At 39.5% G+C, this 14,695-nt stretch overlaps 1 protein-coding gene across 6 annotated transcripts in view; it reads left to right on the top strand.

Annotated features, from left to right (window-relative positions):
* The window catches only part of TBL1X (transducin beta like 1 X-linked), a 197,626-nt gene that overhangs the window by 46,417 nt on the left and 136,514 nt on the right, over window positions 1-14,695 (top strand). For 5 of the 6 annotated variants that reach the window (XM_051794958.1, XM_051794956.1, XM_051794960.1 and 2 more), the window contains exon 2: window positions 13,346-13,418. The exons of the other annotated variant lie outside the window; for it this stretch is intronic. The gene's annotated coding sequence lies outside the window, so the exon portion shown is untranslated. The remainder of the gene's footprint in view (window positions 1-13,345; window positions 13,419-14,695) is intronic. 6 annotated transcript variants of the gene reach the window in all.

The following is a 14,695-nucleotide window of genomic DNA, read 5'->3' as shown; positions in this document are numbered from 1 at the left end:
TGACTGAGCTCTGGAGCAGATCGCCCAGCAAGGTTGTGGAGTCTCCCTCACTGGTGATGTTCAAGAACCTGTTCAAGACATCTGGACACAATCCTGTTGGACCAGATGTCCCCACCAGTGGTCCCTTCCAACATTACCCATTCCTTGATTAATTTACTTGGTAACCCTGAATAATTTCACTAGGATGTCATGAATGTTGTTAAAGTGAAGGGATGTCTAGTTTATAGTCCCCTGCTCAGTGTCTTAGTGGCCAGCTGGTTACTCTGCATGGAAAATTTCAATGGGGCTTTGTGGCATGAGTAGTATTTGGAAATCTTAATTGCCTATGCTGTTACATCGATGCAAAATACAAGAGAGTAAACTGAAGGAAGTAATTTTGGTCTTGTGTGTTATGCTTTTGATCTTCTGAATAAATTTAAATTTACTGTAAATTGATCAAAGTTAGAAAACTCAAGCCAAAGGCATCACTGGAGTCATGCCCCTAGCAAACCTGGTAAATACCACTCATGAAATTTTTGAGTGCTCCTCCTGTACTTTCTTGCCTCCTTTTTATGGGCGTTAACTGCTCTCTGTTGTTTCTGGTTTGCAGGTTATTATCCCACTTGACATCTGCATTTGCTCAGACCTTATCCTGTGTCATATCTGTACTTTCACATCATATATGTACACCGCATTCATAAAATACATTAATCGCAAGATCGTTAGAAAAAAGTGTGCTGCAGGTAAACATACATTTAGGAGCTTTAGGTTCCCTGGTTTTGAAGGGCATTAGGCTTCTTAGCATAGGTGCAGGCTCTGTGTTGGCCTTATGTTTTATTTTTTCTTATTCTGATAGTTTTGATATAAAGATTAAAAAGTAAAGTAGCAAGGCCAGTTAGAAGGAATGAGTGGGACTTAGTGACTAGAGATGGAAGTACTGATGATAATTGAATCTGTTCAAGTGTGTTGTGGTTTGAAAAACCTTGCCTTTATGCTAACATCAAAAACAAACAGTGCTCAAATACAGATAATTCAGTATTCTTGAGATATTAATTGAAAGATCAAGCACCATAAGGCAGCAATGCAAACTTCCTTGATTTAGTCTCATAACTGTGTATCATCCCTGGCCAGTGCGAGTAATTTACTGTAAATCACTGTAATTCTTGTCCTTCCTGATAACACCATATCACACTGTCAGTTTGAAACAGGACCTGCTCATTTTTGCTTGTAAACTGTGATGTTTCTTTGCCATGTATGCATACAAAGATTTCAGTATCTGTTTGTATACACGCAAACTATATGCCTTATTTGCAGATGTATCTTGGCAAAGGTATTTTCCTACTAGGAATATGAGTGGATTTTGCTGGCGGGACTTTATGAGAGGTACATACATTTGTATTCAAATAAAGTAGATTTTGAATTCTTCTGGAGATGCTGCTTGTTTTCTGCATCGAGATTCCATATTAGAAGTAAAAAATACACCTCTGTTGTATGGACACTGAAATTTTAATATATAAATAGAATGTACACAGATCCCAACTGCTAACACCAGGAGATAGTTGTCCTGATTTTCAGTTTACTTACTTTTTGTTGGTATAAGTCAAGCATGCACTCAGTCAACACTGCGTGTATTTTATATTCCATGTGTCACAGACCGAAAACCTAACCAGAATTGTGCCTGATATTTATCTGCAATTTTAGCAAAGCATAACCTTTTCTATTATCAAAGACCAAAGGACCAAACTGATATATTCTCATCTAGCTAGTGAGCATGTGTGAAACACAGGACAGAAAACCATCTTTACAACCTCGGGCAAATTGGACTACCTTTTAATAAAATGCTATGTGTTACTGCAGCTTTGTATGAGATGGGTCATCATCAGGCTTGGCAAAACTGGCTTTTCATCCCTTCAGTTTTAAAGTAAAAGACATACTTAAGCCGCCTTGGGCAGGTTTTTCCTCTCCCACTGCTGGGCAGTTGCCTAGATGTGAAGAATGTCTACCTCTTCTGTAGCTGACTCAGCTCAGCTGGCCAGCAGTAACGTGCTAGGTCATGTCAGCTCAGTTGTTTCTGATCCATGCCTACCTTCAGTGATGCATGAAAGTACTCTGAAAACATAAATATCTAGAAATATCTATTTTATCCGTAGAAGTGATGTAGTGAGTTGTCTACAATTTCTGTGAGGTAGTGCTTGAGGCTTTGTACAGCTGTGTGGTTTCACTTCAGTGCAGCACTGTTGTTAACATTGACTTCTATACCACAGGGTACTAGCAAAAGTCATCTCGTCTGTCTTTGCTATTTGTGAGCTTTTTCCAATACCAATAATGGGTTAATCTGTGTAAGACAGATCTAAATGGGAAATGGTTAGGGTATGTATGTGATAACAAGTAAAAAAGAGAAACCAAGTTCAAATACAGCTAGGATATTTATTTTCTGACTAGAATACTTGCTTTATTTACAGAAAAATACTCCCATGCGCTTAGCTCAGAGGACAGTGCTGGCTCTGCTTGTTACTTGGAAGAAAAAGTATTTTTTGGAATGCGACTGCAAATTGCGTATGGCATTTCTGGGCAGTTAAGAGATCCTGAGCTTTAGAGGAAAGTCCTTGTTTTGTCTGGTTCTAGTGATGTTCATGTTTTGAACAAACTTTCCACAAAAGTACATTTTTATTAGGAATATTTGATTGTAGTAGTGAAATTAACACTATGATGTGAGTAGCTACAACACACTGACTTGTATAGGTACCACCAAGGTGTTTGCTTCTTAACAGTCAGTTCCTTTGTCCATCTTTGTTCTTTGAATTTGTGCTCCTGCATTCTTAGATTTTTTGTGTCTTTTTCTTGGGAGACCAGGAGACTGTCACTTTCAGTATGATCTAAATTCTTAAACAAAAAGAGCATTCAAATTGTAAATTCAGAATCCTGAAAACATTTTTCAGGAGAATATATCAGCGTAGATGTGAGCTTCAGTGGAAGGGGTTATCACTGAACAGCTCTTGCTCTGACAACTAAGAGCAAGTAGGTGGGAGGGGAAGTGGCCTAACACCTAGGGACTTGTGTGGATGTAATCCCCACAGAAAGGCACTTTTAGTGCTAGCTGAGGACATGAAGATGAGAGCAGGCAGTGGGGACACCATGCCCAAGTCAGGGTGGGTGGAGGTTTGGCCTTTCTGGGTATCTTCTGTGTGGCTCCTCAGCAGGCTAATGCAATTAGTACATGGCAGAGAAGTGGCTGTCTAGAACCATCCATTTAGAAACTAGTTTTGAGCGCAGGTACGTGCATTTGGTATGTAGTAACAGGAGTACCCTTGTGCGCTGTGTAGGTCATCTGTTTGCTCCTAAGGTTTGGAGGTGTATATTTAGGATTAAGAATCAGAAAGTCTCAGTTGCTAATTCAGCTCTGCAAGCCCCCAGTGCCTGGTCTCAGAGAGGTCGCACTAATCTTTATTTCAATGTTTAAAATGAGGAGAACATCTGTTAACATCGTAGGATGTTCTGTAGATGATTTAATGGTTGTAGCAGTCTAAATTAGGTAAAGTACTGTCATGATGCCACTTAAATGGCTCTAAGCCACCAGTATGATGCAGCTGTGAAAAAGTCTAATGTGCTTCTGTGATGCATTAGACATAATATTTTTGTAGAGAGAAGGAGAAATGCTAATAGCAATTTCATGAAACCTTCCTGAGATCTCATTTGGAATATTGTGTCCAATGCTCTTCCTTTTCAGTGAACAGAAAGATGGACTTAAATTGGAACAGGTGCAAAGACAGATTACTAGACTGATCAGAATTAGGGAGTATTTATCTTTCAAAGAGCAAATTAGAAAGCTTTTATTGTTTAGCTTAGTCAAGTGAAGGTTGAGAATCACAGAATCACTGAATCTGCTGATTGGAAGAGACCCACAAGGATCATCAAGTCCAGCTCTTAGCCCTGCACAGGACCATCCCCAAGAATCACACCATGTGATTGGGAGCATTGCTTCTTGAACTCTTATCAGGCTTGGTCCTGTGACCACTTCCCTGGGGAGCCTGTTCCACCGCCTCAGCATCCTCTGGGTGAAGAACCTTTCTCTAATATCCAACCTAAACCTTCCCTCACACAACTTCATGCCATTCCCTTGGGTCCTATCACTGGTCACCACAGAGAAGAGATCAGTGCCCACCCCTCCTCTTCCCCTCACAAGGAAGTTGTAGACTGTGGTGAGTAGACTGTTCAGCCTCCTCCAGGCTGAACACACCAAGTGACCTCAGCTGCTCCTCATACCCCTCATTCCCCTCAAGACCCTTCACCATCTTCCTTGTCCTCCTTTGGACACTCTTTAATAGATTAATATCTTTCTGTATATAGTGGTGCCCAAAACTGCACACAGTATCAAGGTGAGGCTGCCCCAGTGAAGAGCAGAGCGGGACAATCCCCTCCCTTGACTGGCTGGCGATGCTTTGCCTGATGCCCCCAGGACACGGTTGGCCCTCCTGGCTGCCAGGGCACTGCTGACTCATATTCAACCTGCCATTGACCAGGACTCCCAAGTCCCTTTCCGTGGCACTGCTTTCCAGCATCTCATTCCCAGTCTGTACAGACCTCCAGGGATGCCCCATCCCAGGTGCAGAATCCAGCACTTTCCCTTGTTGAACTTCATCTGGTTGGTTATTGCCCAGTCCTCTAATTTGTCAAGGTCTCTCTGCAGGGCCTCCCCACCTTCGAGGGAGTCAACAGCTCCTCCCAGTTTTGTATTATCTGCAAACTTGCTTAGTATCCCTTTAAGTCCTTTGTCCAAGTCATTTTTGAAGATGTTGAAGAGCACAGGGCCTAAGATGGAGCCATGTGGAACCCCAGTAGTGATAGACCACCAATCTGATGTTCCCCCATTCACTGTTACCCTCTGTGCTCGACCTGTGAGCCAATTGCTCACCCACCATGTGATGTGTTTATCCAGCTGCGTGCTGGACATTTTGTCCGGAAGGATCCTGTGAGAGATGGTATCAAAAGCATTACTGAAATCCAAGAATATTACATCAGCTGGCTTCCCTTGATCACCTAGGTGGGTTACCTTGTCATAAAAGGAAATCAAGTTTGATAAGCGAGACTTTCCTCTCATGAAGCCGTGCTGGCTATGACTGATGACTGTGTTGTGTTTCAGGTAATTTTTTCAATATATCCCAGAAAAATCTTTTCCATGCTTTTACCAGGCACTGAAGGCCTGTACTTTCCAGGTTCTCCATCTTGCCCTTCTTGAAAATCAGGTAAATGTTTGCCAGGTTCAAGTCAACTGGGACCTCTCCAGATTCCCAAGACCACTCAAAAATCATCAAGAGAGGTTTTGAGATGACATCAGCCAGCTCTTTGAGGATTCTGGGATGAATCCCATCAGGCCCCATAGATTCATAGGGATCCAGCTGGAGCATCAGATCCCGCACAATTTTCGGGTTGACTGGGAGTTGATCATTCTCACAGTCATGGTCCTCCATCTCAGGACTCTGACAGGATGAAGTTATTCTTTGTAAATAAATTTATGAGTAAACATCAGCAACCAAGACCTCTTTCAGCTGAAGTATAGTCAATTTTTTTTGGTATTAGTATTATCAATTGGTCCTGAATGAACTTAGACAAGAAATTACAAGAACTTCCCCCACCATTTCTTCTGAACAGAGCAGTGGGGCAAAGAACCTGAACAGTTTTAATCCCAAGTTTAGTAAGCTGCACAGGAGATTTCATTCTGGAATGACGATAGAAAGTTAAGTTATGAGACAGGTCTTTGGGTTTGAAGTATTGAGGTCTCCAAGGGGTCAGAAGGGAGACTGAAACTGCTTGTTTTCATTGTATTTGTTTGGCACTAACAACATACTTCAACATTCCCAGTGGTTGCTAGTGGATAAGAAGCATGTTTTTTCTGCTCTTCTTCCAAACCCTTTTACTAACAACTTATTTTACTTGTTCCCTGTTCTAACCCCCATCTTTTTGCATTCGCCATGAACCAATTACTAGATCTGGGATCAGGAATGAATGAGTGCCCCTCGGGAAATTAAACGTAATATAGATATTTTTATCCCTTTTTTGTTGTGTGAAGCATGGCCCACTTCCTGTGATCATGTAGAAGTTGTTACTTAGCAATTATTAAAAACATATGCAGCTATTGCAAAGACATAGAATATAGCCAGTGCCCCCAAGCTGTATTCTATAATTATAGCTTTTTCTATAGCTATTTTGCCTTTTGTAGGGTATTGAGAAGCTTTTTTGGGGTTTAGTGCACATGGAGCAGATATCCAACGGAAACTTCAGAACTGAACATTCATTGTGTGGTTGCCTGCAGTTGCACATCAGTCCCGAAAGGATCATCCCGTGTCTCTGAACTGTGCTGACGCACACACTGAAGTGCCTGTTGGTGATCCAGAGGAGGTGTTGCATTATTTCTGCTGCTCAAACTTTGCTGTTTGGTGCAGACAAGTTTCTTGGTCATGTTGTCTGGAGAATATATGTATTTGTCACCTCCTGTACCCCAGAAGAATTGTTCTCAGTAAGTGACGTCTTGCAGATGGGTTATCACTCTGCCTTTGCATTTTTGGCATTTCTGTGGGAAAGTTGATTTGCTGGGAATTCAGCCAAGACCTCAGATTGAGAAGGGGGAACTACAGAAGGAAAATGAGATGTGAAATTCTTTCATAGGCTCTAACTTTGGTATTCAATTAAGTAACCAGAATGTGGGCAGGAAGTAGAGGATGGTAAAGAGCAGTGCTTCCATTCGTTTGTCTTGTTTTTGCAGAAAGCTGTGCAGCTTGAGAGGAGCGTAGTGTTTATAATACATTCATGACATGGCTGTTTCTTGGTAAGTGTGCCACAGGAGGAAGTGTTGTTCTTAAATTAGTAAATGAAAAAGCAGCTGATAAAGGATGGGGGCTACTGATTTCTAGATTTTGTTCACGACAGGATTTAAAGGGAAAAGTTTCTTTTCAGTGTTTCATTGGAGGGTCAGATTAAAAAGTAAAATATTTACTGGGCTTGATAGGCTCAGGCTGTATTGTACCACCAAACACTCATCTGTCTGTGAAAAGGGCTCTATGCTTTAGATGTCTATTGTCATAATAAAAAAAATTATTCTCACAGAGGATGGCTATAATGTAAACCTGAATATTTGTAAAATACATTGTTAAGCAGTTGAGAATTCCTAAGAAAATAAACTAGTTAAATAAGATATTGTTCCTGCTTTCACCAGTAACTTGTGTGCTTTTACACATATTATTTGAAAAGGAGACAAATAATATTGAGAACCTCATTAATGTTATAATTGAGGCCAGTTCAATGTCACTTTTGGTTTTTACCATAAAAAGATGGTAGCTCCCATTCAGGATGAATTCTGTTTCAAAAATTGATTGAGTTCAGAAGAGTGTATTTGCTGACTAAATGTAATAGCCAGTCTTCTGAAAATTTTGGCCATAACATTTATATTATATTAGACTCTTAAAATTAACCTGATTTATAAATTACTTTGAGATCAAATATGGTAGGAAATACATTTTAATGGAAGGGGTTTATACTGTGGTAAATTTCTTTCCTGTTTAACACCTTATAGATCATCAGTCTGGGGGAAAAAATGCACTGAAACCTTGTCTTTCATGAACAACTGTGTGACACCAACTGCACTGTTTATATTTAAACCATTGGATTATCTCTACTACTTTCTAGCAATGCTCTTCATGATGAGTTCCTGTAATTAATGGTTCCTGAAAGTACCAGCACCTCTTCTCTCCCTCAGCCCTCTGAAGCATGAAACTCAAGGATCAAAGAAATGTTAACTATATTGGCTTTAGACTGTATAAAGTATAATCCCAGGTCACTTGTTTGCTGGAAAGTTCTAGGACTTTTCTGTGTGAAGCAAGTTAACTGGCATCAGCCAGACTATAACAGCTATAGTGGTGATCCTAAAATCCTCTTACTCTAGGAGAGATATTTTGAGGTGAGCTGGGCTTCTTTTGGATGAAGGCTGTTAGGCAAAAAAACCTTTTGGTTGCCAAACCCTCCCCCTCCAGACCCTTCCATGGAATATTTAAACTAGTTCACTGTATGATTCTGTCACTATTAACTGGTAAATTTTCTATGCCAGGAAACCATTAGATGGTAGGAATCATTACTTTCCTTCTGTCTTGCAGGTATTGGGAGGCACAGGCACATGTTAATGTGACCAGGTGGGGAAGGAGGCAATTCTTGTCTTATATGTGTGATTTGTGGGGGAAAATGATGGACCTTCAGTTGTAAATGATTTTCTTGACTTTTCTGGCAAGGACATATGTGTGGGTAAATGAAGTGTCTTTTTCATGTCACCGGTGATAGAAACTAGAATATAAACATTGCAATACAAGGGATGCCAGGAACCTGTGGGCAGGAAGAGAAAATAAACAAAGCAGAAAGTTTTTATAAAGTGAGTGGAGGCAAATACTGACATTTTTTTTAAGGTTTTTTTTGTTGTTGTATTTTTTGGGGGGAGGGGTTGTATGTGTATGGGTTTTGTGGGTTTTTGGGGTTTTGTGTTTTTTTTTTTTTAATTCAGGATCAATCTACTACTAATAGTTATGTTACTAATTTCTTGTTACCCTAAGTAGCAAACATGTGAATATACTGATTAATAGGAGACTCAGAATGCCAGCTTTTGAGAAATGCCTCCGATCACCTGTGATGATTGGCTTGTGTATGAGTTGCAGTCATTGTATGAGTTATGTCCTGAAGCCTAGTTCCAAGGGCATGATTCATATTGACAGTCCTCCTTCCTACATGGGATGTGACAATAGTGGATTTGGAGGATCAGGCCATGCTGGGGATGGGAGCCAGGATAACTGAATCTGCTTCTGCCTTGGACACCAGCAAGGCAGTGTACGAAGTGGAAGAACAAGCAATTGCACAGAATTAAGTATATTCTTGTGACTGTTTGAACCTCTTCAGAAGAAATAAGAATAAATACCATCTTACATTATCCTACATTATCTTACATTATCTACATACCTTTCCATGTTGAGTACTTATCAGCAAGATCCAAGTATTTTGAACATTTCTATTTCCCTGTTGCATTTGGGATCAAATAAAGATAATTAGATCCCACCTGCAGCATTAAAATGTACTTAACACAGTGTGGCTCAGCAGAGGAATGAGTGATTTATTTGTAAATACTGTGTTCATTAATAATACTGCATTTATACTTAACTTTTATGTCGACCACACAAAAAGGTTGTTGAAAGGTTGAATCCTTCTAGTGTACCTAAATATTTTTGATAATTCGTTATTTTAATATAAAAAGTATTTTATTGACCTTTTTCAGTTAAATCAGAGATTATTTTTTCTTTTTAGTTTCAATATTGCACGAATCAAGATGTAATAGAAATTCCTCTCTAGCAGACAGCTTCTATCACAGAATCATTCATCTGTACTCATTAAGTAAATTATGCTGTTACTAAATGGACACAGTAGCAGTAATACAGTAGCAGCATAGGAGAGATTTATCCATAATCCAGGACTGCAGCACAGGCTGGTATCTATCCACCTGGGGAGCAGCTCTGTGGAAAGGGACATGGGTGTTCTGGTGGACAGTAAGCTCAATATGAGTGAACAGTGTGCTGCTGTGGCAAGAAAAGCCAACAGGATGCTAGGCTGCATCAATAAGAGAATCACCAGCAGAGATAAAGAAATCCTTATTCCACTCTACTCGGTGCTTGCCAGGCCACACCCAGAATGGTGTGTTCAGCTTTGGTCCCTGCTATGCAAAAAAGATGTGCTGGAGAGGGTCCAGAGAAGGGTCACAAAGATGATCGAAGGACTGGGAAGCCTGTCATGTGAGGAAAGGCTGAGAGAACTGGGCTCGTTCAGCCTTGAGAAAAGAAGGCTATGGGGACACCTTATGACCATGTTCCGGTACTTGAAGGGTGTCTACAAAGATGATGGAGACTCCCTTTTTACAAGGAGTCCCATGGGAAAGATGAGGGGTGCAAGTTACTCCTGGGGAGATTCCAATTGGACACAAGAGAAAACTTTTTCACATTCAGAACAATCAGCAATTGGAATTATCTCCCCAGGGAAGTGGTGGATTGCCTAGCACTGGAGACTTTAAAGATTTGGCTGAAGAGGATGCTGGGCCGGCTTGCCTAGATGGTGCTTTTGCCATGGAAGATTGAACCAGATGATCCTTGAGGACCCTTTCAACCTGGTATTCTATGATTCTATGATTGTATAAAATCATCTTAAATTCAGCCTTAACCTTCTTAGCCCCCTCACACAAATCACAGGGGTGTTTGAGACAGAATAGGGAGATGTTTTTGGTTAGTTCGTTCTTTTTGGGAGAAATAGGTGAAGGTATGCTATAATCTACTTTCTTCCAGTACAGTAAAAATAAGAACACTTATCCTTGGTAAACAGTGCCAAGAGAACTCTGTTCTTAATTAAAACCCATTCCTCCCTCCCCCACAGTACCTAATATATTTGACTGAATCAAGGACTGTTTTGTCTTCAGAAAGAACGGTTTGAAGAAGTGTAAGGAACACCTTGTTAACTGAAAGATTGAGTTAGATGTAGATTGAGATTTAGACTCTAAGTAACTTTATTTGGATCCCTTGTAGAATGATAGAATGATTTTACTTTTTTTTAATTTTAAAAGGCTGAATGGTGTTAATCTGCCATCAAAACTGAAGTACCTACAGTTCAAAAAGCCTTCATTACAGCTGCATTGACATCTAAATATGTAGGTGTCTGTAGTGAGGGATTTAAATGCCTGAAATTCTGTCTGCTCAGACAGCACTGCTGGTTTAGCTTCTCTTCTGCCCCAGTTCTTTTGGGATCGTGACATTAAGTGTTCCTGCTCATTAGCCCTTGTACAGATCTCTTTAACACCCATCCTTGGAAGTGAGTTCAGCACATGGCTATGGCACACTAATCACCAACTGTGTAGGAACCAGGAAAAGATATGGAGTTGGTTGTTGAGAAGAAATCTGAAAACTGCCAGGGCAAGAGGCAAGCATGAGAAGTGAGTGGGAGAGTAACGCAGTGGGAAAAACACTGGGAGGTGAAAAGCGGTGCAGAAGAGCTAACAGATCTGTGAAGGGTACAGAAGATGTTGAGATTAAAAGGAAAGCTAATATAGGAGAACTGTAAGCTAATGGGAAATGGGATTCTGGTTGTGGGGAAGGAGCAATATATTGTATAATGAAGTTGATGAGAATGAAGCAGTTGCTGAAAAGAGGCAGAGGGGCAGGACTGGGATCACAACTAGGAAACTGAGCCTGATGACAAAGAGTGTGATGGGGGTGGTGGTGCATGTCCACAGGATTGGCAGTGGTAGAGCTTGGATGAGAGAGTTTCGAGGGAGACTTAAGTGTCTGCATTGAACAAGGTGGAGCTTCTCCTTTCCAATAGTTACTGTTTTAAAAAAGCTGGAAGTTAAACCAAGCTCAGAGAGTTGCCTTGAGTAAAGTTGTTAAGAGTTACAAAGAACAAGTGCTGCAAAGCTGGGATGGTGAAGAATTAAGATTTTCTAAAATATGTTAACTGAGCTTCCTTGGACATATGCGTTATGATATAGTTTTATATCATATGATTACAGATTTGCATGGTCTTTTTAAGTGGAACAGAGGTGTATGAAGACTGCAGCAAAGTAGACAGGTCTTTGAAAACTTGCTTTTATTTGTTGTAGATGGCGGGGGCAGTGCACAACAAGCCAGGAAAGATGTGCGTCACCTTAATAGGCAGCCAGATGAGTACAACTTCCCCAGGAAATTAGTTTGAGGCTAAGTAGTCTGATAAATGAACTTTAGGAATCTGGTTGAACACTGAAGTTTGTAATGCTTCTGATTCAGAAGTTTCAATCTTGTCTATGGGGATCATATAACCTACCTTGCAGGGGGCTGTAATGCAATCTGTTGTTATCCTGACAGCACCAGAGAGGAGCTCTGTCTGGAAACTGGCATTTCTGTGCTCAGAGTGCTGTTCTGGAACAGCACAGGATGACCCAGGGCAGGTAACATACAGAGCTGTGCTGTGACCACGTGTAATGCAGTCAGTGTGTAGATTTCCAGTACTCTCTTGTAGCTACTGTATTCACTGAATCAGGTCCTGTAAAAAAAAATAATTCACGTCATCACCTAGTAAAAAGCCAGTCAGACGAGATTTGAACAAGGGGGCCCAAATAACTCCAAATCTTAAAAAAAATTAAAACCAAAAAAAGAACTTCTGAAGTGCTTACCTTAAAAATGTGTTAGTTTCCACCTCATTGGACACCTGTCCTGTATTAAGATTTTAGGGTTGTTGAAAATGTTGATGTTTGTATATAGCTTGATGACTTCTGTTTCTTTAAATGGCATGCTTTCCATACATTTTTCCTGGGAAAATCTGAATGCGCAATGTGCAAAGAAAACATAAAAACTAGGAAGCATGGTTACAGTCAGTTTTTTAATTTTCCTTGACTTCTGGTAATATCTTCTTTGAAAGATTGTACCTTGCTTAATTTTCCAATTATATATACTTGCATGATGGAAAAGATGAAAAATAATTTTCTTTTAATCTGATGTAATTACAGCTGTATTTTAGGGGAACTAATTCCATCTTATCTTATTATATTCTGACCATGGTCAAAAGTAAGGCTGCAATTACTATTTAAAGAGACTAGTTTCAGTGGTTGTGTCATATCAAATGCATTGCTTTTCTACTCTGTTATTGTTAGATGGAGTGCTCTAAATTAGATGGTCTAATTCTGGAAGATTTGAATACATGCAGGTGGACTTTTGTGTCAGCAAAGCTACACTTGTTTAATTGGAGCTCCATATGTCTGCAAAAATTGATTCCATATGGTCAAATAGCACATTTTTAAAATGTTTCTTTGATTCATACTACTGCCAGGAGAAAGTAGAATATTTTTTAAGCTCCTACTTAGCTAAGTGACAGTACACCTGTACACAAACCTTCTTTCGAGTTTTAAAGTGTTAATTGAATATGTAGGATTTTCCTGTCATGTGTTAACATTTTTGAGGTAGCTTAAACCTGTGGCTGACAAAGGCTTAACTGTGTGCTGTCTGTTTGTACTCATAAAAACAAGTGATGAAATATACTTAAATCATGCAATCCCACCTTCTACTGGGTTGAATTTACATTTCATTTAAGGTCGTGCTGAGTCTAAAAAAATATATATATAGAACTGGTCAAAAAACCCAGTCTTTTTACATGGGAGAAAAAAGCTTTGAGTTTGCTTCTGGTTAAGCAAATTGATGGGGAATAATCCTGTTAGAAAAGCTGGATATCTGAATTTTTAAATTGGGGCCATAAAAGTTGATATAATCAAGAGATGAACTAATAAGAAGTTATGCAAATTAATTTTTTCTTTGTTTTTTACTGTACACAGGTACCTAAGGATAAAACTGGCCTGAAGGGAAAATCTGGGGGAAACTGGGGAGCTTGACTGTTCTTGCACCTAAGTAAGTGAATGCTTAGCTGAAAATCAGCTTTAAAAAGTGTTAGAACTGTTAAATGTTCTTCAGCATCTCCACGCCTAATCTGTAATTTGAGACAATACTTTGGCTTTTGAATTGATAGAGACTGGAAGAACTACGACTAGCTACAGGGAGGGAATGTTGTATAGAGCCTCTATGCTTTGCAGTAGGTTTTCCTTTTATTCTTGCCCTTAAAGCCTCCATAAAGTGAAACACAGATTATAAGCAGGATTTCTTGGTATTTTGATGCTTCACCTTTTTAGTTTTTTATCTTCAGACTAATTCCTGAGTTTCTTAAGGTTAAACTTGATCTTGCTGGTTTGTATTCAATAGTAAGGCACTTCAGCAGAACTGAAGTCCTAGGAATGGGCCAGGTTAGGTATGAGGTCATCAGAGGGTGAAGGCTGAGAGTGACCTTGTGGTAGCCTAATACAGTTGTCTTGCAAAGGGTGAATGCTTATTCCATGGTTTGTTTTTTTGAGACAGAAACTATTACCTGGGTTGAGTTTGCTCCCGCTAAAATAGGACAGGGACAGCTTTTCTTCATCAGTTGGACATGGCACATGGCAGACATTCCTAGGGATCTGAAGGACCCCAGTTCCAAACTCAGGCTACGCAATTTTCTGAAACGACAGAAAAAAATATTTTCCAGTTATCCACCTAGCTTTCTTTCCTGGCAATCCAATGCTTATTCTGTTTACAAAAAATAATTTTACATGTCAAAAAGGTACTTTGATGTATTACTTATTATTTAATGTATTTATTTAGTCATACATATTCATATATGGCATACATGTAATATTAATGAGTAGATAAATATTGTATGGCATGAAACTTCTTTCTACTGGTAACGTATTTTTAAAAATGGACAAGTTAATTGAGTTTTCTGAAACAATTGCTAGAGCTGGAGCCTTTCTTCCTGCTGGCATTTATCACACTAAAAGAATTATCTTTGGTTTTGGAAAGCTTCAGTAAGTTGAATATCCTTACTGGTATCTGCATTAAATTTTACAAACAATACTTACCAGTCGAGAGTCTCTCAATTTAATCTGGTCTAAACTTGTTACCAATGCTGTTTATTCCAAATGTGCTGTGGTTTAATAATATAATAATTATATTCTTGTACGGAGTGCACAAACTTAGAAATTGATATGTCTGCCTAAAAAATACTCATTTTGCTAGAGTATTTACTGTGTTTATCTTTGCAGTAGCGTAGTAGACAAAAAGGTCTCTCGTTGCTTTTGATATTAAAGAGAGTTAAA

The sequence above is a fragment of the Manacus candei genome, unplaced genomic scaffold, assembly GCF_025592945.1.
Source record: "Manacus candei isolate 608988 ecotype Guabito, Panama unplaced genomic scaffold, ASM2559294v1 h1tg000041l, whole genome shotgun sequence".
NCBI lineage: Eukaryota > Metazoa > Chordata > Aves > Passeriformes > Pipridae > Manacus > Manacus candei.
Note: the sequence above shows the minus strand (reverse complement) of the source record. Positions and strands in the feature narration are given on the sequence as shown.